Source organism: Siphateles boraxobius, unplaced genomic scaffold (assembly GCF_051911475.1).
Source record: "Siphateles boraxobius isolate OS27281-9 unplaced genomic scaffold, OSU_SipBor_1 77, whole genome shotgun sequence".
Classification (NCBI taxonomy): Eukaryota; Metazoa; Chordata; class Actinopteri; order Cypriniformes; family Leuciscidae; genus Siphateles; species Siphateles boraxobius.
In genome coordinates this window covers 6,597,280-6,621,964 of record NW_027509205.1, presented here as the reverse complement: position 1 = coordinate 6,621,964, position 24,685 = coordinate 6,597,280, and the positions used below count along the sequence as shown (strand labels likewise).

Genomic DNA, 24,685 nt, shown 5'->3' with positions numbered 1-24,685 from the left:
GACCTGGAGTGAATGGACAATCTTGATAGGGACTCAACCGTGATCCTGCACAAGAGACAATGTTTTAGTTGGCATGTTTTATTGTTTTATTTGATTTATTGCTTTTGTATTTTCATTCCTTTTACCTTTCTTTTAAAAACCAACATTTTACACACATGGACTTTTATACGACACACTATCCAACACTTATTTTTAACCTTTAATTGTGTTATTTTGTTTTAAAGACATGTGGAATGTTTAAAAGTTAATATGGAAGTGTAAAGAATGAATTTGTAACAAACTTTTTTCGAAAGAAAATCTGTTCTTAACAGTTTAATATCTGATACGTGCCCTACCCGGGCACCATATATTAAATTGATTTTTGGAACTGGGAGATGGAACAGGGGCTTGCTCCGTCCACTCCACGCATCGACCCGGTATTGCAGTACTTCTGGGAACGGTGCACCCCCAAAAACTGTGTTCAATGAAAGAGATGTTTTAGTCTTGTGTGGCAGCAGGTGTTAATGGAAGTAACGTATATTGCTGTGTATGGGTGCTTTAAAGGTGTTGTAGGTGATCATATGCTATACAGGTAATGGTGGTGTGAGAGGGGAAAAAAAACAACAACTCTGTTCTTATCTCGTTTAACATCTGATTCGTCCACTATCCGGTGACCGCGTATGAAATTGATTTTTGGCTCATGGATCCGGAGCATGAAAACAACATCATCCACAACAACAACAGCAAAAGAGCCCGACTCTGCAGGTTTTTGATGTCTCTCTCTTATCTCTTGGAGTTTTTACGAATGAGCTGATGAGTTGAATCAGGTGTGTGTTTGATTGTCCGACCGTTGGTGAGGATTGCGGAGAGGGACACGGTGCCTCTGACGGGAGGCCTGGGAATTCATACTTACCTGGCAGGGGAGACACCATGGTTCACCCAGGGCGAGGCTCGGCCATTGCACTCCGGTTGTGCTGACCCCTGCGAATTCCCCAAATGTGGGAATCTCGACTGCATAATTTATGGTAGTGGGGGACTGCGTTCGCGCTCTCCCCTGGACACACTGGTTAAAAGAGCAGATTGTTCGAGTTCCTCTTCTTCTGGTAGTTAACGACCTAGGAAGTCCAGGGAATTGAACTGCAGTGGTTGATCGAGAGATGTAAAACTCTCAACCTAGGACCAGTCTGCAAAAGTAGGGCTGTTTTTTAGTTTTTTTTTTCATCATTCTTCAAATAATCTCCATTATTCAACCAGCGCTTTTATTGGCAGCAGTGGTCCTAGAAGCAAAGTTGTTCCGAATGAGGAGTTCTATCATGTGGTATGAATACCTTGTGCATGTGTGAAAAATCACCTGACATACAGTCGCCTATGGCCGTATTCATGTTGTTGTTTTTACTGTTTACAGCGCCACCAAGTGGCCAGTCGCCACATCCCTTTTCACCTGAGCACAGGCTGAGCCCGTGCACAGGTGTACCGACTTGGGTGTAATTGTCTCATTCCGTTGGAGAGTTATGGCCATTTAAGTAAAGCCCGCCTCGCCCACTCCCAACGTTTTGGCGTCCCGTCGCCAACGTGAATCGAAATTCCGACTTTTTTCCCCATCGCTGTCGGCAATCAGACTCCAGGGAATCTTTCTGCACCGGTTTGGGTCAGATCGGGCGAAAGACCTAGGACTAGTGTGCAAAAGTAGCTTTTTCACAAAATCCCAAATACCCGAAAATCTCGCCAGCGCAACCATCGAATCCGAGGCCTGCGTCTTGTTCGGCCCGAGCCAAGGATTCCGGTGATGTAAGACACTTGGGTCTGCGACGGACGGTTCAGGAGTTACGAGGCATTTCGTACTTCTGATCGCTGCAGCGCCACCTTGGGGCCGATTGGGCCGAGCCTTGGTGATGTTGTAGACCGGGCGGGTACTACCATCCCTCAAGAGTTTCAAGTCTCTACGACGTACGCTTTGGTCTGCCCGCTCACTTTTAGGGCAGAATGTTTGTTGGTCCAAAATCCCAGGTTGCACTCCAAAGTGTCGTGTTGTGCGCTCTGCTGTGATCCATTTTCGGTGTCAACAGTCAAGCTGAGCTTGTATTGCTGTGAGCTGAGCTTGTTTGTTGGCGACCTTTAGACCCTCTCGCCACGGCCCAGGTGGGCGTGGCCTTTGACGGCTCCCCCGCCTCTGCGTCATTGTGTCATCGCTTCTCGGCCTTTTGGCTAAGATCAAGTGTCTGGTCCTAGGGTAGAGACAGCGATCGCCTCTTGGAGGTTTTTCCGGCTTGGGTCCTTCAGTGACTTGAGCCCCAAACTTTTGAGAGGTACATTGATCCAGCTGCTTTTATTCCGGTTCTGTTTTAAGGTAAGACCTTTTTATCTATTTATTTATTTATTGTTTTTTAAAGTTTTAGGCTGTTGGTGTCTCCACCATGTCGGCTGCCCGTGCCGGCATGAGGAGGCACCACAGCGTGCGTTTTTTATTCAAAGAAGTTGAGGGGAAGCTCCTGGGGATGTCACGTCTTGACTTCTCCAGGAAGCTGATCCAAAAAACTCTAAATTTTAAACCTGATGATCTGAATTGCATCGTGACTCTGCCCCTGAACAAAGGATTTGATGTTAGTTTTAGAGCGGTTTCCCACCTGAATGATTTCTGGCACAGATTTGAAGTAGCTAAATCCCAGCTGTCCATGTTTACTGTTGAAAAGCTCTCTGACAACACACTTAAAACTGTGATTGTTAGAATGTTTAATGAGACAGTGACTGGGGAGGACATTTGTGTCTGGCTGGGCAGATTTTGCACAGTTCGAAGCCAGCCAGTCAAGGTTTTAGATGAGGATGGTATTTGGACATGCTCCTGGCGAATTCCCATTAAACAATGGGAAGACGCTGGGGGCTACCAGGGCCTGAAGCATCTGCCTTCTATGATTGTGTTGGGTGAGAACAGAGGCTACATTCACTACCAGGGTATGCCCAAATTATGTAGAAAATGTGGAAAGTTTGGGCACTTAGCTGAAGCATGCCAGGAAATGATATGTGGGAAATGCAGAGAAATTGGTCATACTTTTGAAGAGTGTACCAATGGCAGGCGGTGCAACCTCTGTGGGGAGTCATCCCATCTCTACAGAGATTGCCCTAAAAGTTTTGCCAACAAACTGAAAGGCAACAAAATGGCCGCCCCACATGTGGAACAAACAAAAGAGCAAAGGAAGGAGGAGGCGGTCCCTGAGGTTTTGGCGGGAAATTCTATTTCCCAGCCAGCCTCAGGGAGTGGGCAGGAGGAAGGAAGTGGGGCGGCCACAGGGGCGGAGTCAAGTTTTAACAGCGAACAGAGTGAGGAAGCCGTTCCCCAACAAGAGAGAAGTGAAAACAAAATGGAGGAGGAGGAGGAGGATGCAACGGCTTCCTCACTCTACACCGTATCGGAGGTTAGTGTGGTGGATAGTGGGGGTGAATCCGAGGGTTCACTCCCCAATGCTCAGGTGCAAAAAAGGTCTGCGAGATCTCCTCTGCTTCAAACAGAGGAGAAAAGGCTGCGGGCATCGCATCGGCTAGATAGTTCCTCTTCGTTAGATCTAGACCGTATGTGGCCCGCAGAATCTCCCAATGAAGTCTCCTTTTTGCACGTTAAGCTTAGAACATCGTCACCGAAGGAGCCACAAGAGGTTCTCTCTGTGGACTCTGAGGCGGCGAGCATTTGCCCTCCTGATCCCAGTTTTTCTGGGGAAAAGGAGAAGCAAGTGCTACATGACATAACATGATTTTAATGTAACTTTCTGCAGTCTTTTGGTTTTATCCTTCTATTAATGCTTGTATTTTTAACCATACTGCTCATGGCCCTCACTATCTCTACAATCAATGTGAGAAGTGTGAGGTCTACTTTGCGAGCACAGAGTGTGTTATCCTTTTTAAAAACTTTTAAGTCAGATGTGTTTTTATTGCAAGAATGTGGTTTGCCCTTTTTAACAAATTACAGGAAGTGGGAGGAGATTTGGACCCCAGGATTTTCCATTTGGAGTGGGTCCAATTTTAACAAAAATGACGGTGTTGCTATTTTAATAAAAAATCCCAACCTTTTGGTGAAGGGCAGCACTGTGGTGAGGGACGGGCGGGCAATTTTAGCAAATCTGACTTTTTTAGGTAAGGATCTTAACATTTTAAATATGTATGGTTTTACTGAAAAAAATAACAGGTATGAGCTTTTAGAAGACTTGCAACCCCACATGCTAGGCAGGGCTCCCCTAGTGGTAGCAGGGGATTTTAATTGTGTATTATCAAAAAAGGACAGAAGGAGGGTAGGAGAGGATTTTAAGGTCGACAAGACATCGGTTTTATTACAAAATATAGTCAAAGATTTTAAGTTAGTTGACTGTTTTAAAACAATGCATCAAAGAGAGGAAGGCTTCACCTGGTTCAGTGGTGACGGTGCCAGAGCCTCTCGAATTGACTATATTTTTACCAGGGACCTCCCGCCGACCGATGCTACATTGACCCCCCTCTTTTTTTCCGACCACATGATGCTGTCTTGCACTCTTTCACTCCCCACGGGTGTGACTGCAGGGGGAGGGCTGTGGAAGCTGAACTGTTCCCTATTAGAGGACGAGGAAGTGGTTAGTGAGTATAGGGAGCAGTTCAGCCAATGGCAGACCCTCCAGGACTTTTACGACTCACGTGCACAGTGGTGGGAGATGGTGAAACAAAGGACAGGACGGTTTTTTAAACAAATTGGAAAAGAAAAAAAGAATAAAGAAAAAAGACGCATGATGGGGTTGCAAAAAAGACTGCAGAGATATTTTAACCTTTTAAACAATGGATTGGATTTTACAAATGAAATAAAAGAAGTAAAGAAAGAAATGTCAGATCTGTCTGAAACAAAGAGCAAAGGTGTCATTTTAAGATGTAGAGAAAGGGAGTTAGAGGAAGGAGAGAAGTGTACCAGGTATTTTTTTTAAAAGACAATAGCTCGGGGAGGGTCGATCAATATTTTAAAAACTTTTAGAGGGGGGGAAGTAAATACAACTGACCTGATTTTAGGGGAAATTGAAAGTTTTTACAGTAATTTATACGGCACTAAAGAGGTACACAATGGCATCTTAGAGGAAGTTTTAGGGTTTTTAGATAAAAAAGTTAAGAGTCCAGATGTGCTTTTATCCCAGGATTTTAATCTTTTAGAATTGGAAAAAGCTTTAAAGGGTTTTAAGAAGGGGAAGTCCCCGGGCATGGACGGACTCCCCTTTGAGTTTTATCTGACTTTCTGGGACATTTTAGCACATGACTTACTTACAGTTTTTAAAGAATTTGAGACTCTTGACAGACTTCCAGACAGCTTTAGAGTAGGGATAGTTACATTACTGTACAAAAAAGGAGACAAGACTGACTTGAGAAACTGGCGACCAATCACTCTTTTAAATTATGATTGTAAACTTTTTAGTAAGATTTTAGCTACACGCATGTCGACTGTTTTAGAGGACGTAATCCACCTGGATCAAGCTTGCGCTGTGCCCGGCAGGAAGATCACGGACAGCCTGGTACTGATCAGAGACGCCATCTGTTATGCGAGAGACAGAAACATTAGGCTTGTAGTCCTAAATTTAGACTTTGAAAAAGCTTTTGATCGGGTCTCGCACCAGTACCTCCTTCAGGTACTGCAAAAAATGGGCTTTCCAGAGAGGTTTATAGCTTGGGTGGGACTGCTGTATGAGGGCTTAAGCAGCAAATTTCTTGCAAATGGGCATCTTTCCAAAGCTGTAAATATCCACAGCGGTGTCCGTCAGGGGTGTCCTTTATCTCCCCTTCTGTATGTGGCTTGTATTGAGCCACTGGCACAGATCTTGAGAAGGGATAAATGGATTAAAGGACTAGATATCCCAGGAACTGGTGGACTGACGGCGACCTGCGTTTTATATATGGATGACGTGACCCTTTTAGCGACTGACTTTTTATCAGTACGAAGAGCAATGGACTTGACTGACTGGTACGGTCGGGCCTCGGGCGCCAAGCTTAACAGGAGTAAGTCCGAGGCCCTGCTCTTCGGGCCGTGGGGCGACGTGGACACAGGAGGACTAGATTTGGATTTTAAAGAAAAGGATTTGAAAATTTTAGGAGTAAAATTTGACAGGGAGGGTGGAGGACCAGGAAACTGGACTGACATGTTAGGGAAAGTCAGACAAAGACTGGGCTTTTGGGGACTAAGACAACTGACGTTAGAAGGCAAGATTTTAATTTTTAAAGCAGTGATTTTACCACTAATTTTACTTGTCTGTTCTGTTTTTAGTCCCCCAAGACGATTCCTGGCTAAGTTGGAGAGGGCGGTATTTTATTTCCTGTGGGGGTCCAAGTGGGAACGAATCAAGAGGGAGGTCGTTAAAAAGAAAAAAGAGAATGGCGGGAAAGGCCTCCCAGACCCCCACCTGTTTTTAGGCAGCCGCTTTGCCGCCCTCCATATCCAGTATGCACTGACCCCATCCAGAGAACACAAGACAGCAGCCATGACCCGATTCTGGATGGGGTCATACCTAAGAAGTTTGAAAATTTTACCCATTGATCTTAAAAGTCCAGTGTCTTTTAATTTGTCAAAAGAGCATAGTTTTATTAAGAAATTTTTAAAGAAATATCTTTTAGAAACAAATGATGCCACTGTTTTAACTAATCACAAGTCTCTCGTCTCTCTTGTGCAGGATCGAGAATCGGTGAGTCCAGTTCCAGGCCTCACACTAGGTGAGGCCAAAGACGTTTGGAGGAACGCAGCCCACCCAGCTCTCCAGAACAGGCTTAAGGACCTGTCGTGGATGGTGGCTCATGAGATCCTCCCGGTCAGGGCGGTCATGCACTCCAGAGGCATGGCCAAAAACTCCACCTGCCCACGGTCCGGATGTGGTTCCCCGGAGACCGTTCAACATCTGCTCTGGGAGTGCGGCGCTGCGCGGGACCTGTGGGCCAAGACAGGCCCCCTGTTTTTCCCGTGCCTGCCAGCGGGTGGGGCCCAGGTGGACTATAAGCTCGCCATCCTGGGGGTGGGTCAGGGCTTGAAGGAGTTGACACCACCAACGTTTGCCTCGCTCTGGCTCACCCTCAACCACATCAAGGATGCCATCTGGGTCACCAGAAACCTGCTGGTGGGGAAACGCGTGACGGTCCCCCTCCACGCGTGCGAGCAGAGGATAACATCAACGCTGCAGGGTGGGCCGCACGTCGTTATTCGGATGGGGGGGCCGAGGTCACACGGAGAAGGTCCCGGCCGCCACCGTACCTGGCCGCCCGTAGATGCACCCTCACCACTCTGGCTACGGGAACAGCGGGCCAGCGGGCCGGAGGAGAGGGGATCTCCGCTGGGCACTGGAAGCGAGGAGTCTGGGGCCTGTTCTGGAGACCTGGAGTGAATGGACATTCTTGATAGGGACTCACCCTCGATCCTGTACAAGAGATGTTTTATTTGGCATATTTTATTGTTTTATTGTTTTATATTTGCATTCCTATTTTATTTTAATCCATTTTACCTTTACTTTAAAACAACACACAACATACATGGACTTTTACACAACACATCAACACAACTGATTTTTAACTGTAACTTATGTCCTTTTTGTTGTTTTAAGATATGTGCAAAAATGTGATTTTATAAGGAAAAAATGGATATTGAAAGAATGGAATGAAACAATGTGACAATAAACTTTTTTCGAAAGAAAAAAATCTGTTCTTATCAGTTTAATATCTGATACGTGCCCTACCCGGGCACCATATATTAAATTGATTTTTGGAACTGGGAGATGGAAGAGGGGCTTGCTCCGTCCACTCCACGCATCGACCCGGTATTGCAGTACTTCTGGGAACGGTGCACCCCCAAAAACTGTGTTCAATGAAAGAGATGTTTTAGTCTTGTGTGGCAGCAGGTGTTAATGGAAGTAACGTATATTGCTGTGTATGGGTGCTTTAAAGGTGTTGTAGGTGATCATATGCTATACAGGTAATGGTGGTGTGAGAGGGAAAAAAAAACAACAACTCTGTTCTTATCTCGTTTAACATCTGATTCGTCCACTATCCGGTGACCGCGTATGAAATTGATTTTTGGCTCATGGATCCGGAGCATGAAAACAACATCATCCACAACAACAACAGCAAAAGAGCCCGACTCTGCAGGTTTTTGATGTCTCTCTCTTATCTCTTGGAGTTTTTACGAATGAGCTGATGAGTTGAATCAGGTGTGTGTTTGATTGTCCGACCGTTGGTGAGGATTGCGGAGAGGGACACGGTGCCTCTGACGGGAGGCCTGGGAATTCATACTTACCTGGCAGGGGAGACACCATGGTTCACCCAGGGCGAGGCTCGGCCATTGCACTCCGGTTGTGCTGACCCCTGCGAATTCCCCAAATGTGGGAATCTCGACTGCATAATTTATGGTAGTGGGGGACTGCGTTCGCGCTCTCCCCTGGACACACTGGTTAAAAGAGCAGATTGTTCGAGTTCCTCTTCTTCTGGTAGTTAACGACCTAGGAAGTCCAGGTAATTGAACTGCAGTGGTTGATCGAGAGATGTAAAACTCTCAACCTAGGACCAGTCTGCAAAAGTAGGGCTGTTTTTTAGTTTTTTTTTTCATCATTCTTCAAATAATCTCCATTATTCAACCAGCGCTTTTATTGGCAGCAGTGGTCCTAGAAGCAAAGTTGTTCCGAATGAGGAGTTCTATCATGTGGTATGAATACCTTGTGCATGTGTGAAAAATCACCTGACATACAGTCGCCTATGGCCGTATTCATGTTGTTGTTTTTACTGTTTACAGCGCCACCAAGTGGCCAGTCGCCACATCCCTTTTCACCTGAGCACAGGCTGAGCCCGTGCACAGGTGTACCGACTTGGGTGTAATTGTCTCATTCCGTTGGAGAGTTATGGCCATTTAAGTAAAGCCCGCCTCGCCCACTCCCAACGTTTTGGCGTCCCGTCGCCAACGTGAATCGAAATTCCGACTTTTTTCCCCATCGCTGTCGGCAATCAGACTCCAGGGAATCTTTCTGCACCGGTTTGGGTCAGATCGGGCGAAAGACCTAGGACTAGTGTGCAAAAGTAGCTTTTTCACAAAATCCCAAATACCCGAAAATCTCGCCAGCGCAACCATCGAATCCGAGGCCTGCGTCTTGTTCGGCCCGAGCCAAGGATTCCGGTGATGTAAGACACTTGGGTCTGCGACGGACGGTTCAGGAGTTACGAGGCATTTCGTACTTCTGATCGCTGCAGCGCCACCTTGGGGCCGATTGGGCCGAGCCTTGGTGATGTTGTAGACCGGGCGGGTACTACCATCCCTCAAGAGTTTCAAGTCTCTACGACGTACGCTTTGGTCTGCCCGCTCACTTTTAGGGCAGAATGTTTGTTGGTCCAAAATCCCAGGTTGCACTCCAAAGTGTCGTGTTGTGCGCTCTGCTGTGATCCATTTTCGGTGTCAACAGTCAAGCTGAGCTTGTATTGCTGTGAGCTGAGCTTGTTTGTTGGCGACCTTTAGACCCTCTCGCCACGGCCCAGGTGGGCGTGGCCTTTGACGGCTCCCCCGCCTCTGCGTCATTGTGTCATCGCTTCTCGGCCTTTTGGCTAAGATCAAGTGTAGTATCTGTTCTTATCAGTTTAATATCTGATACGTGCCCTACCCGGGCACCATATATTAAATTGATTTTTGGAACTGGGAGATGGAAGAGGGGCTTGCTCCGTCCACTCCACGCATCGACCCGGTATTGCAGTACTTCTGGGAACGGTGCACCCCCAAAAACTGTGTTCAATGAAAGAGATGTTTTAGTCTTGTGTGGCAGCAGGTGTTAATGGAAGTAACGTATATTGCTGTGTATGGGTGCTTTAAAGGTGTTGTAGGTGATCATATGCTATACAGGTAATGGTGGTGTGAGAGGGAAAAAAAAACAACAACTCTGTTCTTATCTCGTTTAACATCTGATTCGTCCACTATCCGGTGACCGCGTATGAAATTGATTTTTGGCTCATGGATCCGGAGCATGAAAACAACATCATCCACAACAACAACAGCAAAAGAGCCCGACTCTGCAGGTTTTTGATGTCTCTCTCTTATCTCTTGGAGTTTTTACGAATGAGCTGATGAGTTGAATCAGGTGTGTGTTTGATTGTCCGACCGTTGGTGAGGATTGCGGAGAGGGACACGGTGCCTCTGACGGGAGGCCTGGGAATTCATACTTACCTGGCAGGGGAGACACCATGGTTCACCCAGGGCGAGGCTCGGCCATTGCACTCCGGTTGTGCTGACCCCTGCGAATTCCCCAAATGTGGGAATCTCGACTGCATAATTTATGGTAGTGGGGGACTGCGTTCGCGCTCTCCCCTGGACACACTGGTTAAAAGAGCAGATTGTTCGAGTTCCTCTTCTTCTGGTAGTTAACGACCTAGGAAGTCCAGGGAATTGAACTGCAGTGGTTGATCGAGAGATGTAAAACTCTCAACCTAGGACCAGTCTGCAAAAGTAGGGCTGTTTTTTAGTTTTTTTTTTCATCATTCTTCAAATAATCTCCATTATTCAACCAGCGCTTTTATTGGCAGCAGTGGTCCTAGAAGCAAAGTTGTTCCGAATGAGGAGTTCTATCATGTGGTATGAATACCTTGTGCATGTGTGAAAAATCACCTGACATACAGTCGCCTATGGCCGTATTCATGTTGTTGTTTTTACTGTTTACAGCGCCACCAAGTGGCCAGTCGCCACATCCCTTTTCACCTGAGCACAGGCTGAGCCCGTGCACAGGTGTACCGACTTGGGTGTAATTGTCTCATTCCGTTGGAGAGTTATGGCCATTTAAGTAAAGCCCGCCTCGCCCACTCCCAACGTTTTGGCGTCCCGTCGCCAACGTGAATCAAAATTCCGACTTTTTTCCCCATCGCTGTCGGCAATCAGACTCCAGGGAATCTTTCTGCACCGGTTTGGGTCAGATCGGGCGAAAGACCTAGGACTAGTGTGCAAAAGTAGCTTTTTCACAAAATCCCAAATACCCGAAAATCTCGCCAGCGCAACCATCGAATCCGAGGCCTGCGTCTTGTTCAGCCCGAGCCAAGGATTCCGGTGATGTAAGACACTTGGGTCTGCGACGGACGGTTCAGGAGTTACGAGGCATTTCGTACTTCTGATCGCTGCAGCGCCACCTTGGGGCCGATTGGGCCGAGCCTTGGTGATGTTGTAGACCGGGCGGGTACTACCATCCCTCAAGAGTTTCAAGTCTCTACGACGTACGCTTTGGTCTGCCCGCTCACTTTTAGGGCAGAATGTTTGTTGGTCCAAAATCCCAGGTTGCACTCCAAAGTGTCGTGTTGTGCGCTCTGCTGTGATCCATTTTCGGTGTCAACAGTCAAGCTGAGCTTGTATTGCTGTGAGCTGAGCTTGTTTGTTGGCGACCTTTAGACCCTCTCGCCACGGCCCAGGTGGGCGTGGCCTTTGACGGCTCCCCCGCCTCTGCGTCATTGTGTCATCGCTTCTCGGCCTTTTGGCTAAGATCAAGTGTAGTATCTGTTCTTATCAGTTTAATATCTGATACGTGCCCTACCCGGGCACCATAGATTAAATTGATTTTTGGAACTGGGAGATGGAAGAGGGGCTTGCTCCGTCCACTCCACGCATCGACCCGGTATTGCAGTACTTCTGGGAACGGTGCACCCCCAAAAACTGTGTTCAATGAAAGAGATGTTTTAGTCTTGTGTGGCAGCAGGTGTTAATGGAAGTAACGTATATTGCTGTGTATGGGTGCTTTAAAGGTGTTGTAGGTGATCATATGCTATACAGGTAATGGTGGTGTGAGAGGGAAAAAAAAACAACAACTCTGTTCTTATCTCGTTTAACATCTGATTCGTCCACTATCCGGTGACCGCGTATGAAATTGATTTTTGGCTCATGGATCCGGAGCATGAAAACAACATCATCCACAACAACAACAGCAAAAGAGCCCGACTCTGCAGGTTTTTGATGTCTCTCTCTTATCTCTTGGAGTTTTTACGAATGAGCTGATGAGTTGAATCAGGTGTGTGTTTGATTGTCCGACCATTGGTGAGGATTGCGGAGAGGGACACGGTGCCTCTGACGGGAGGCCTGGGAATTCATACTTACCTGGCAGGGGAGACACCATGATCAGGAAGGTGGTTCACCCAGGGCGAGGCTCGGCCATTGCACTCCGGTTGTGCTGACCCCTGCGAATTCCCCAAATGTGGGAATCTCGACTGCATAATTTATGGTGGTGGGGGACTGCGTTCGCGCTCTCCCCTGGACACACTGGTTAAAAGAGCAGATTGTTCGAGTTCCTCTTCTTCTGGTAGTTAACGACCTAGGAAGTCCAGGGAATTGAACTGCAGTGGTTGATCGAGAGATGTAAAACTCTCAACCTAGGACCAGTCTGCAAAAGTAGGGCTGTTTTTTAGTTTTTTTTTTCATCATTCTTCAAATAATCTCCATTATTCAACCAGCGCTTTTATTGGCAGCAGTGGTTCTAGAAGCAAAGTTGTTCCGAATGAGGAGTTCTATCATGTGGTATGAATACCTTGTGCATGTGTGAAAAATCACCTGACATACAGTCGCCTATGGCCGTATTCATGTTGTTGTTTTTACTGTTTACAGCGCCACCAAGTGGCCAGTCGCCACATCCCTTTTCACCTGAGCACAGGCTGAGCCCGTGCACAGGTGTACCGACTTGGGTGTAATTGTCTCATTCCGTTGGAGAGTTATGGCCATTTAAGTAAAGCCCGCCTCGCCCACTCCCAACGTTTTGGCGTCCCGTCGCCAACGTGAATCGAAATTCCGACTTTTTTCCCCATCGCTGTCGGCAATCAGACTCCAGGGAATCTTTCTGCACCGGTTTGGGTCAGATCGGGCGAAAGACCTAGGACTAGTGTGCAAAAGTAGCTTTTTCACAAAATCCCAAATACCCGAAAATCTCGCCAGCGCAACCATCGAATCCGAGGCCTGCGTCTTGTTCGGCCCGAGCCAAGGATTCCGGTGATGTAAGACACTTGGGTCTGCGACGGACGGTTCAGGAGTTACGAGGCATTTCGTACTTCTGATCGCTGCAGCGCCACCTTGGGGCCGATTGGGCCGAGCCTTGGTGATGTTGTAGACCGGGCGGGTACTACCATCCCTCAAGAGTTTCAAGTCTCTACGACGTACGCTTTGGTCTGCCCGCTCACTTTTAGGGCAGAATGTTTGTTGGTCCAAAATCCCAGGTTGCACTCCAAAGTGTTGTGTTGTGCGCTCTGCTGTGATCCATTTTCGGTGTCAACAGTCAAGCTGAGCTTGTATTGCTGTGAGCTGAGCTTGTTTGTTGGCGACCTTTAGACCCTCTCGCCACGGCCCAGGTGGGCGTGGCCTTTGACGGCTCCCCCGCCTCTGCGTCATTGTGTCATCGCTTCTCGGCCTTTTGGCTAAGATCAAGTGTCTGGTCCTAGGGTAGAGACAGCGATCGCCTCTTGGAGGTTTTTCTGGCTTGGGTCCTTCAGTGACTTGAGCCCCAAACTTTTGAGAGGTACATTGATCCAGCTGCTTTTATTCCGGTTCTGTTTTAAGGTAAGACCTTTTATCTATTTATTTATTATTTATTTATTTATTGTTTTTTAAAGTTTTAAGCTGTTGGTGTCTCCACCATGTCGGCTGCCCGTGCCGGCATGAGGAGGCACCACAGCGTGCGTTTTTTATTCAAAGAAGTTGAGGGGAAGCTCCTGGGGATGTCACGTCTTGACTTCTCCAGGAAGCTGATCCAAAAAACTCTAAATTTTAAACCTGATGATCTGAATTGCATCGTGACTCTGCCCCTGAACAAAGGATTTGATGTTAGTTTTAGAGCGGTTTCCCACCTGAATGATTTCTGGCACAGATTTGAAGTAGCTAAATCCCAGCTGTCCATGTTTACTGTTGAAAAGCTCTCTGACAACACACTTAAAACTGTGATTGTTAGAATGTTTAATGAGACAGTGACTGGGGAGGACATTTGTGTCTGGCTGGGCAGATTTTGCACAGTTCGAAGCCAGCCAGTCAAGGTTTTAGATGAGGATGGTATTTGGACATGCTCCTGGCGAATTCCCATTAAACAATGGGAAGACGCTGGGGGCTACCAGGGCCTGAAGCATCTGCCTTCTATGATTGTGTTGGGCGAGAACAGAGGCTACATTCACTACCAGGGTATGCCCAAATTATGTAGAAAATGTGGAAAGTTTGGGCACTTAGCTGAAGCATGCCAGGAAATGATATGTGGGAAATGCAGAGAAATTGGTCATACTTTTGAAGAGTGTACCAATGGCAGGCGGTGCAACCTCTGTGGGGAGTCATCCCATCTCTACAGAGATTGCCCTAAAAGTTTTGCCAACAAACTGAAAGGCAACAAAATGGCCGCCCCACATGTGGAACAAACAAAAGAGCAAAGGAAGGAGGAGGCGGTCCCTGAGGTTTTGGCGGGAAATTCTATTTCCCAGCCAGCCTCAGGGAGTGGGCAGGAGGAAGGAAGTGGGGCGGCCACAGGGGCTGAGTCAAGTTTTAACAGCGAACAGAGTGAGGAAGCCGTTCCCCAACAAGAGAGAAGTGAAAACAAAATGGAGGAGGAGGAGGAGGATGCAACGGCTTCCTCACTCTACACCGTATCGGAGGTTAGTGTGGTGGATAGTGGGGTTGAATCCGAGGGTTCACTCCCCAATGCTCAGGTGCAAAAAAGGTCTGCGAGATCTCCTCTGCTTCAAACAGAGGAGAAAAGGCTGCGGGCATCGCATCGGCTAGATAGTTCCTCTTCGTTAGATCTAGACCGTATGTGGCCCGCAGAATCTTCCAATGAAGTCTCCTTTTTGCACGTTAAGCTTAGAACATCGTCACCGAAGGAGCCACAAGAGGTTCTCTCTGTGGACTCTGAGGCGGCGAGCATTTGCTCTCCTGATCCCAGTTTTTCTGGGGAAAAGGAGAAGCAAGTGCTACATGACATAACATGATTTTAATGTAACTTTCTGCAGTCTTTTGGTTTTATCCTTCTATTAATGCTTGTATTTTTAACCATACTGCTCATGGCCCTCACTATCTCTACAATCAATGTGAGAAGTGTGAGGTCTACTTTGCGAGCACAGAGTGTGTTATCCTTTTCAAAAACTTTTAAGTCAGATGTGTTTTTATTGCAAGAATGTGGTTTGCCCTTTTTAACAAATTACAGGAAGTGGGAGGAGATTTGGACCCCAGGATTTTCCATTTGGAGTGGGTCCAATTTTAACAAAAATGACGGTGTTGCTATTTTAATAAAAAATCCCAACCTTTTGGTGAAGGGCAGCACTGTGGTGAGGGACGGGCAGGCAATTTTAGCAAATCTGACTTTTTTAGGTAAGGATCTTAACATTTTAAATATGTATGGTTTTACTGAAAAAAATAACAGGTATGAGCTTTTAGAAGACTTGCAACCCCACATGCTAGGCAGGGCTCCCCTAGTGGTAGCAGGGGATTTTAATTGTGTATTATCAAAAAAGGACAGAAGGAGGGTAGGAGAGGATTTTAAGGTCGACAAGACATCGGTTTTATTACAAAATATAGTCAAAGATTTTAAGTTAGTTGACTGTTTTAAAACAATGCATCAAAGAGAGGAAGGCTTCACCTGGTTCAGTGGTGACGGTGCCAGAGCCTCTCGAATTGACTATATTTTTACCAGGGACCTCCCGCCGACCGATGCTACATTGACCCCCCTCTTTTTTTCCGACCATATGATCCTGTCTTGCACTCTTTCACTCCCCACGGGTGTGACTGCAGGGGGAGGGCTGTGGAAGCTGAACTGTTCCCGATTAGAGGACGAGGAAGTGGTTAGTGAGTATAGGGAGCAGTTCAGCCAATGGCAGACCCTCCAGGACTTTTACGACTCACGTGCACAGTGGTGGGAGATGGTGAAACAAAGGACAGGACGGTTTTTTAAACAAATTGGAAAAGAAAAAAAGAATAAAGAAAAAAGACGCATGATGGGGTTGCAAAAAAGACTGCAGAGATATTTTAACCTTTTAAACAATGGATTGGATTTTACAAATGAAATAAAAGAAGTAAAGAAAGAAATGTCAGATCTGTCTGAAACAAAGAGCAAAGGTGTCATTTTAAGATGTAGAGAAAGGGAGTTAGAGGAAGGAGAGAAGTGTACCAGGTATTTTTTTAAAAAGACAATAGCTCGGGGAGGGTCGATCAATATTTTAAAAACTTTTAGAGGGGGGGAAGTAAATACAACTGACCTGATTTTAGGGGAAATTGAAAGTTTTTACAGTAATTTATACGGCACTAAAGAGGTACACAATGGCATCTTAGAGGAAGTTTTAGGGTTTTTAGATAAAAAAGTTAAGAGTCCAGATGTGCTTTTATCCCAGGATTTTAATCTTTTAGAATTGGAAAAAGCTTTAAAGGGTTTTAAGAAGGGGAAGTCCCCGGGCATGGACTGACTCCCCTTTGAGTTTTATCTGACTTTCTGGGACATTTTAGCACATGACTTACTTACAGTTTTTAAAGAATTTGAGACTCTTGACAGACTTCCAGACAGCTTTAGAGTAGGGATAGTTACATTACTGTACAAAAAAGGAGACAAGACTGACTTGAGAAACTGGCGACAAATCACTCTTTTAAATTATGATTGTAAACTTTTTAGTAAGATTTTAGCTACACGCATGTCGACTGTTTTAGAGGACGTAATCCACCTGGATCAAGCTTGCGCTGTGCCCGGCAGGAAGATCACGGACAGCCTGGTACTGATCAGAGACGCCATCTGTTATGCGAGAGACAGAAACATTAGGCTTGTAGTCCTAAATTTAGACTTTGAAAAAGCTTTTGATCGGGTCTCGCACCAGTACCTCCTTCAGGTACTGCAAAAAATGGGCTTTCCAGAGAGGTTTATAGCTTGGGTGGGACTGCTGTATGAGGGCTTAAGCAGCAAATTTCTTGCAAATGGGCATTTATCCAAAGCTGTAAATATCCACAGCGGTGTCCGTCAGGGGTGTCCTTTATCTCCCCTTCTGTATGTGGCTTGTATTGAGCCACTGGCACAGATCTTGAGAAGGGATAAATGGATTAAAGGACTAGATATCCCAGGAACTGGTGGACTGACGGCGACCTGCGTTTTATATATGGATGACGTGACCCTTTTAGCGACTGACTTTTTATCAGTACGAAGAGCAATGGACTTGACTGACTGGTACGGTCGGGCCTCGGGCGCCAAGCTTAACAGGAGTAAGTCCGAGGCCCTGCTCTTCGGGCCGTGGGGCGACGTGGACACAGGAGGACTAGATTTGGATTTTAAAGAAAAGGATTTGAAAATTTTAGGAGTAAAATTTGACAGGGAGGGTGGAGGACCAGGAAACTGGACTGACATGTTAGGGAAAGTCAGACAAAGACTGGGCTTTTGGGGACTAAGACAACTGACGTTAGAAGGCAAGATTTTAATTTTTAAAGCAGTGATTTTACCACTAATTTTACTTGTCTGTTCTGTTTTTAGTCCCCCAAGACGATTCCTGGCCAAGTTGGAGAGGGCGGTATTTTATTTCCTGTGGGGGTCCAAGTGGGAACGAATCAAGAGGGAGGTCGTTAAAAAGAAAAAAGAGAATGGCGGGAAAGGCCTCCCAGACCCCCACCTGTTTTTAGGCAGCCGCTTTGCCGCCCTCCATATCCAGTATGCACTGACCCCATCCAGAGAACACAAGACAGCAGCCATGACCCGATTCTGGATGGGGTCATACCTAAGAACTTTGAAAATTTTACCCATTGATCTTAAAAGTCCAGTGTCTTTTAATTTGTCAAAAGAGCATAGTTTTATTAAGAAATTTTTAAAGAAATATCTTTTAGAAACAAATGATGCCACTGTTTTAACTAATCACAAGTCTCTCGTCTCTCTTGTGCAGGATCGAGAATCGGTGAGTCCAGTTCCAGGCCTCACACTAGGTGAGGCCAAAGACGTTTGGAGGAACGCAGCCCACCCAGCTCTCCAGAACAGGCTTAAGGACCTGTCGTGGATGGTGGCTCATGAGATCCTCCCGGTCAGGGCGGTCATGCACTCCAGAGGCATGGCCAAAAACTCCACCTGCCCACGGTCCGGATGTGGTTCCCCGGAGACCGTTCAACATCTGCTCTGGGAGTGCGGCGCTGCGGGGGACCTGTGGGCCAAGACAGGCCCCCTGTTTTTCCCGTGCCTGCCAGCGGGTGGGGCCCAGGTGGACTATAAGCTCGCCATCCTGGGGGTGGGTCAGGGCTTGAAGGAGTTGACACCACCAACGTTTGCCTCGCTCTGGCTCACCCTCAACCACATCAAGGATGCCATCTGGGTCACCAGAAACCTGCTGGTGGGGAAACGCGTGACGGTCCCCCTCCACGCGTGCGAGCAGAGGATAACATCAACGCTGCAGGGTGGGCCGCACGTCGTTATTCGGATGGGGGGGCCGAGGTCACACGGAGAAGGTCCCGGCCGCCACCGTACCTGGCCGCCCGTAGATGCACCCTCACCACTCTGGCTACGGGAACAGCGGGCCAGCGGGCCGGAGGAGAGGGGATCTCCGCTGGGCACTGGAAGCGAGGAGTCTGGGGCCTGTTCTGGAGACCTGGAGTGAATGGACATTCTTGATAGGGACTCACCCTCGATCCTGTACAAGAGATGTTTTATTTGGCATATTTTATTGTTTTATATTTGCATTCCTATTTTATTTTAATCCATTTTACCTTTACTTTAAAACAACACACAACATACATGGACTTTTACACAACACATCAACATAACTGATTTTTAACTGTAACTTATGTCCTTTTTGTTGTTTTAAGATATGTGCAAAAATGTGATTTTATAAGGAAAAAATGGATATTGAAAGAATGGAATGAAACAATGTGACAATAAACTTTTTTCGAAAGAAAATCTGTTCTTATCAGTTTAATATCTGATACGTGCCCTACCCGGGCACCATATATTAAATTGATTTTTGGAACTGGGAGATGGAAGAGGGGCTTGCTCCGTCCACTCCACGCATCGACCCGGTATTGCAGTACTTCTGGGAACGGTGCGACCCCAAAAACTGTGTTCAATGAAAGAGATGTTTTAGTCTTGTGTGGCAGCAGGTGTTAATGGAAGTAACGTATATTGCTGTGTATGGGTGCTTTAAAGGTGTTGTAGGTGATCATATGCTATACAGGTAATGGTGGTGTGAGAGGGAAAAAAAAACAACAACTCTGTTCTTATCTCGTTTAACATCTGATTCGTCCACTATCCGGTGACCGCGTATGAAATTGATTTTTGGCTCATGGATCCGGAGCATGAAAACAACATCATCCACAACAACAACAGCAAAAGAGCCCGACTCTGCAGGTTTTTGATGTCTCTCTCTTATCTCTTGGAGTTTTTACGAATGAGCTGATGAGTTGAATCAGGTGTGTGTTTGATTGTCCGACCGTTGGTGAGGATTGCGGAGAGGGACACGGTGCCTCTGACGGGAGGCCTGGGAATTCATACTTACCTGGCAGGGGAGACACCATGATCAGGAAGGTGGTTCACCCAGGGCGAGGCTCGGCCATTGCACTCCGGTTGTGCTGACCCCTGCGAATTCCCCAAATGTGGGAATCTCGACTGCATAATTTATGGTAGTGGGGGACTGCGTTCGCGCTCTCCCCTGGACACACTGGTTAAAAGAGCAGATTGTTCGAGTTCCTCTTCTTCTGGTAGTTAACGATCTAGGAAGTCCAGAGAATTGAACTGCAGTGGTTGATCGAGAGATGTAAAACTCTCAACCTAGGACCAGTCTGCAAAAGTAGGGCTGTTTTTTAGTTTTTTTTTTCATCATTCTTCAAATAATCTCCATTATTCAACCAGCGCTTTTATTGGCAGCAGTGGTCCTAGAAGCAAAGTTGTTCCGAATGAGGAGTTCTATCATGTGGTATGAATACCTTGTGCATGTGTGAAAAATCACCTGACATACAGTCGCCTATGGCCGTATTCATGTTGTTGTTTTTACTGTTTACAGCGCCACCAAGTGGCCAGTCGCCACATCCCTTTTCACCTGAGCACAGGCTGAGCCCGTGCACAGGTGTACCGACTTGGGTGTAATTGTCTCATTCCGTTGGAGAGTTATGGCCATTTAAGTAAAGCCCGCCTCGCCCACTCCCAACGTTTTGGCGTCCCGTCGCCAACGTGAATCGAAATTCCGACTTTTTTCCCCATCGCTGTCGGCAATCAGACTCTAGGGAATCTTTCTGCACCGGTTTGGGTCAGATCGGGCGAAAGACCTAGGACTAGTGTGCAAAAGTAGCTTTTTCACAAAATCCCAAATACCCGAAAATCTCGCCAGCGCAACCATCGAATCCGAGGCCTGCGTCTTGTTCGGCCCGAGCCAAGGATTCCGGTGATGTAAGACACTTGGGTCTGCGACGGACGGTTCAGGAGTTACGAGGCATTTCGTACTTCTGATCGCTGCAGCGCCACCTTGGGGCCGATTGGGCCGAGCCTTGGTGATGTTGTAGACCGGGCGGGTACTACCATCCCTCAAGAGTTTCAAGTCTCTACGACGTACGCTTTGGTCTGCCCGCTCACTTTTAGGGCAGAATGTTTGTTGGTCCAAAATCCCAGGTTGCACTCCAAAGTGTCGTGTTGTGCGCTCTGCTGTGATCCATTTTCGGTGTCAACAGTCAAGCTGAGCTTGTATTGCTGTGAGCTGAGCTTGTTTGTTGGGGACCTTTAGACCCTCTCGCCACGGCCCAGGTGGGCGTGGCCTTTGACGGCTCCCCCGCCTCTGCGTCATTGTGTCATCGCTTCTCGGCCTTTTGGCTAAGATCAAGTGGTTGTCTTTTTGATCTTTGGAGAAGGAATGATGGCAGGTGCAGCTGCGCCTTCAGTCCCAAGGGCGGGACTGAGAAATACGTTGCGTTTCCAAATGAAGGAGCCTGTGATGGAGATGATGGAAAGAGAAGTGTTTGCACGGGTTATACTTTTGGACAAGATGAAGTTGAAAGTGGAGGACGTGTACTGCTTGCAGACCAACAGAATGGAAAAATGCTTTGATGTAACGCTGAGTACTGTGGAAATGTACAAAGATGTGATGGATAAAGTTGGAAAGATTGGCAAAGAAGGTATCATGGGGAAATTCAATGTGGTAAGCCTTGACAGACCCAATTTCAGAGTCATCACTTTGCACATGTTCAATCCATACGTTACTGATGAAGCATTGATGACGTTCCTTGCTAATTATGCTGAAGTCCTCACACCTGCAAGATATTTAAAAGATGGTGTTGGTTTATGGACTGGGAAAAGACAATTCCAAGTTCTTCTAAGAACTGACGAGAGTGGTTTTGAGGGGTTGATGCACCCTCCTGCATATTTCAACATTGGGGCTGATAAAGGTTTTCTGTTCTACTCTCGGCAGCCCCCTTTTTGTAGGAGGTGTAGACGGTACGGGCACGTTGATGGCAGGTGTGGTGAAGAAAGATGTCGGCGGTGTTTCAAGCTAGGTCACACGGCAAAAGATTGCAGCGTTCCTAAGACTTGCCACAGCTGCGGCTCATTAGACCACTTGATGAAGGATTGTAAGGTGGGTCGGAGGCAGCATGGCAGAGGATGGGGTGTGGGAGAAACAGAGAGACAGATGGAGGAGGTTGGCCAACAAGATGTCATGGTGCAACATGTAAAGGAGAAGATGGCGGTTGTGGAGGGAAAGGAGGGGGCCAAAGCGGCGGTGGAAGGTAATGCGACTGAGGAAGTGGAAGATGTGATGGTTGCTTTCTTGGAGGCATTGAACGGGGAACATTTCAGAGTCGCAGAGCAGCGCCCAAATGACGTGGAAAGCGTGATGGAGGTGGAGGGACAAGGCCTCCTAGAGGGATCGAGAGGAGAAGAAAGTCAGCTGGTTAGGAAGGCAGAAAAGATAAAGGAGAGACCAGGCAAGAGGGCGAGAGCTGAAAAGATGCTAAAGTTAAGCTTTTCGGAGGAATCCTCGTCCACAGACAGTCAAGAGGGGCTTGAGATGGACAATGCTAGGTCCTTATTTCTGCTGACAGAGGGGAAAGTTAGCAGCGAAGATGAGGATCAGATGGATGATTCAGTGGGTCTTAGCGAGGTTCCTATTCGCTGGTCGGATTTGGTTGTCAGTGACACTGGGTCCACAAGTTTGGAGGGACAAGAGACAAAGGGTACTCCACTGGCAGAATAAATGTTCTGCAGTGATGAATTGACTGTGGGGTCCATAAATGTTAGAGGTATTAGGGACTCGGTGAAGCGTAAAGCTGTTTTTTCTTTTTTAGGAAATTATAGGTGTAATGTGTTTTTTTTACAAGAAGTTCATTTAAAGAGTCTAGAGGATTCTAGGAAATTTACAAAAGAGTGGGGGAGAGGTGGAGCAGTATGGAGTGTGGGGGGGGTTTATTCTTCAGGGGTCGGGATTTTGTTTTGGGATAAAGAGATTGAAGTCATAAATCATTTCATTGTTTCTCCGGGGAGGGTGATTGGGGCTGATGTAAAGTGGAGGGGGGGAGAATATAGATTGCTTTCAGTTTACGCTCCTCAAACTGTTGATGAGAGAAAGGAAATGTTTGAAATGTTGTTAACAGTTTGTGCCACCAATAAGCAAATTATAATGGGAGGGGATTTTAATTTGCAATTGAAAGATATAGAGGACAGCAGTCTGACGGTGTTGGAAGGGGTTCTGCAAGGGCATGGGTTGGTAGATGGGGGCCAAGGGGTTAATCCAAAGGTTTGTGTAACAACGTGGAGGAACTCTAGAGGGGTGGAGAAAAGGTTAGATTATGTTTTTTTTTCTAAGACTTTTGTTTTGGAAAGGGGTGGAGTAAGGCCTGTGTTTTTTTCTGATCATGAAATGGTTTGGTTTGTAGTTAAAGGGAATAATTTAATGTTTGGTAAGGGGTACTGGAGGATGAATATTGAGGTATTGAAGGAGAAACAATTTTGTGATGAGTATGTATTCTTTTTTAGGGGGTTGGAGGGGTTAAAGGTCCTGTATAGCGATGTCGGGGGATGGTGGGAAATGGTTAAGAGTCGCTCAAAGGAATGGATTGTTAAATACTGTAAAAGAAGGATGAGGAAGATTTGGAGACAGGCAGGAACTTTGCAAAGAGATTTAGAGTTGAAGTTTGAAGAGTACAATGTTGGGGGTACTTTTGACTGGGACATGGTTCATTCCCTGAAGAGACAGATAAGGTTGATTTATGAAGACCAAGCTAAAAGGTTTTTGTTTAAAAGAAGACAGGAGACTCGAGAGAACGGGGAAAGTTGTAATGCAGCCCTTTTTAGATCTGTGAGGGATCGTAAAGAGAAGCAAGCAATTGTTGAGTTAAAAGATAAGGAGGGAGTGATTTTGACGAAAATAGAGAAAATAAGTGGATATGTAGAAGAGCATTTCAAACAGTTTTTTAGTGAGAGAAATATAGTTGTGGAGAAAAGTGAAATGTTTGTTAAATTTCTGGCAAATACAGTTCCGGAGGATGTAAAGGAAGAGTTGAGCTCCCCTATAACAATCGAAGAGGTCGAGGGAGTATTGAAGCGGATGGGTAAAGGTAAAGTACCAGGGGTTGATGGCTTACCGGTTGAATTTTATGTCAGATTTTTCAATATATTAGGCCCTTATTTGGTGGAGATGGTTAGAGAGGTGTTGGAGAACAAAAAAATAAAAGGCTCAATGTCAATCGGGGTTATGACCCTTCTTTATAAAAAAGGTGAAAGGGCAGATATTGCTAATTATAGGCCGCTTACAATGCTAACTGTGGACTACAAGATCATAGCAAAACTTTTGGCAGACAGACTGAAGAAAGCCCTACCTCATGTAGTGCATGTCGATCAAACATGTGGGGTAGTGGGTCGCAGTACTAAATGGAACTTGCAGCTTATTAGGGATGCCATTGCGTGGGCTGAAGATAGGGACCTTCCATTGATGGTGGTTAGTCTAGATCTAGCTAAAGCATTTGATAGGGTGAATAGATGGTTTATGTTCAAGGTTATGGAGAGGATGGGATTTGGGGAAGTCTTCATAGGATGGATTAGAACGCTGTATAAAGAAGCTAGTTGTTTGGTCCAGGTGAATGGGAGGTTAGGCCAGGGTTTTGAGATAAGGGAGGGAGTGAGGCAAGGGTGTCCTCTCTCACCATTACTCTTTATTCTTTATATGGAGCCGGTGGCAGAGGCAATCAGAATAGATGGTAGGATAAAGGGCTTGACGATACCTGGCAGCAAGGGTACTGTAGTTAAGTTATCACAGTATGCGGATGACACTACGTTGCTGTTGGAGTCAGATAAGTGTCTTGAAAGAGCCTTGTACTTATTTGGGGAGTTTTCTTTAGCGTCTGGGGCTTGCTTAAACATTTCAAAGTCATCTGTCAAGTTCTTTGGAAGGTTTAAACAGAGACTAGATGGAATTGGTGGTCTGCAGGTGTGTGAGGGCCCTGTTAAAATTTTGGGCATACATTTTCAGAATGAAGGGTCAGCAACTCTGAACTGGATTGGCCGTATTGCATCAGTACAGATGAGGCTGGCTAGATGGAAGGGGCGGAGGTTAACATTGATGGGGAAGGTTTTGATATTGAAGATGGATGTGTTGCCCGTGTTTCAGTATTTAGCTTACATTTATCCTTTACCAGCATGTATGAGGAAGGTGGTAATGAGGTTACTATTTAATTTTGTTTGGGGTGGTAGGTATGAATACGTGAAGAGGTCTGAAATGTTCAACCCTGTTAGCAAAGGAGGACGGGATGTGCCTCATATACCTTTAAAACTTGACTGCTTGT

General features: G+C 46.4%; 4 non-coding genes and 6 pseudogenes across 4 annotated transcripts; all 10 read left to right on the top strand.

Moving 5' to 3' along the window:
* Positions 1-277: 277 nt before the first annotated feature.
* Positions 278-450, top strand: LOC143727480 (U2 spliceosomal RNA; annotated as a pseudogene).
* Positions 451-884: 434 nt separating this feature from the next.
* On the top strand, positions 885-1,036 carry LOC143727008 (U1 spliceosomal RNA; annotated as a pseudogene).
* Positions 1,037-7,625: 6,589 nt separating this feature from the next.
* LOC143727373 (U2 spliceosomal RNA) lies at positions 7,626-7,803 on the top strand (annotated as a pseudogene).
* A 434-nt stretch (positions 7,804-8,237) lies between these two features.
* LOC143727007 (U1 spliceosomal RNA) lies at positions 8,238-8,389 on the top strand (annotated as a pseudogene).
* Positions 8,390-9,517: 1,128 nt separating this feature from the next.
* On the top strand, positions 9,518-9,708 carry LOC143727179 (U2 spliceosomal RNA). The gene has a single exon (XR_013199386.1). It is a non-coding gene; the product is annotated as a U2 spliceosomal RNA (small nuclear RNA).
* A 434-nt stretch (positions 9,709-10,142) lies between these two features.
* On the top strand, positions 10,143-10,294 carry LOC143727006 (U1 spliceosomal RNA; annotated as a pseudogene).
* A 1,128-nt stretch (positions 10,295-11,422) lies between these two features.
* On the top strand, positions 11,423-11,613 carry LOC143727184 (U2 spliceosomal RNA). The gene has a single exon (XR_013199391.1). It is a non-coding gene; the product is annotated as a U2 spliceosomal RNA (small nuclear RNA).
* A 434-nt stretch (positions 11,614-12,047) lies between these two features.
* On the top strand, positions 12,048-12,211 carry LOC143726894 (U1 spliceosomal RNA). The gene has a single exon (XR_013199118.1). It is a non-coding gene; the product is annotated as a U1 spliceosomal RNA (small nuclear RNA).
* A 6,593-nt stretch (positions 12,212-18,804) lies between these two features.
* LOC143727454 (U2 spliceosomal RNA) lies at positions 18,805-18,977 on the top strand (annotated as a pseudogene).
* A 434-nt stretch (positions 18,978-19,411) lies between these two features.
* Positions 19,412-19,575, top strand: LOC143726859 (U1 spliceosomal RNA). The gene has a single exon (XR_013199085.1). It is a non-coding gene; the product is annotated as a U1 spliceosomal RNA (small nuclear RNA).
* The last annotated feature ends 5,110 nt before the right edge of the window (positions 19,576-24,685 follow it).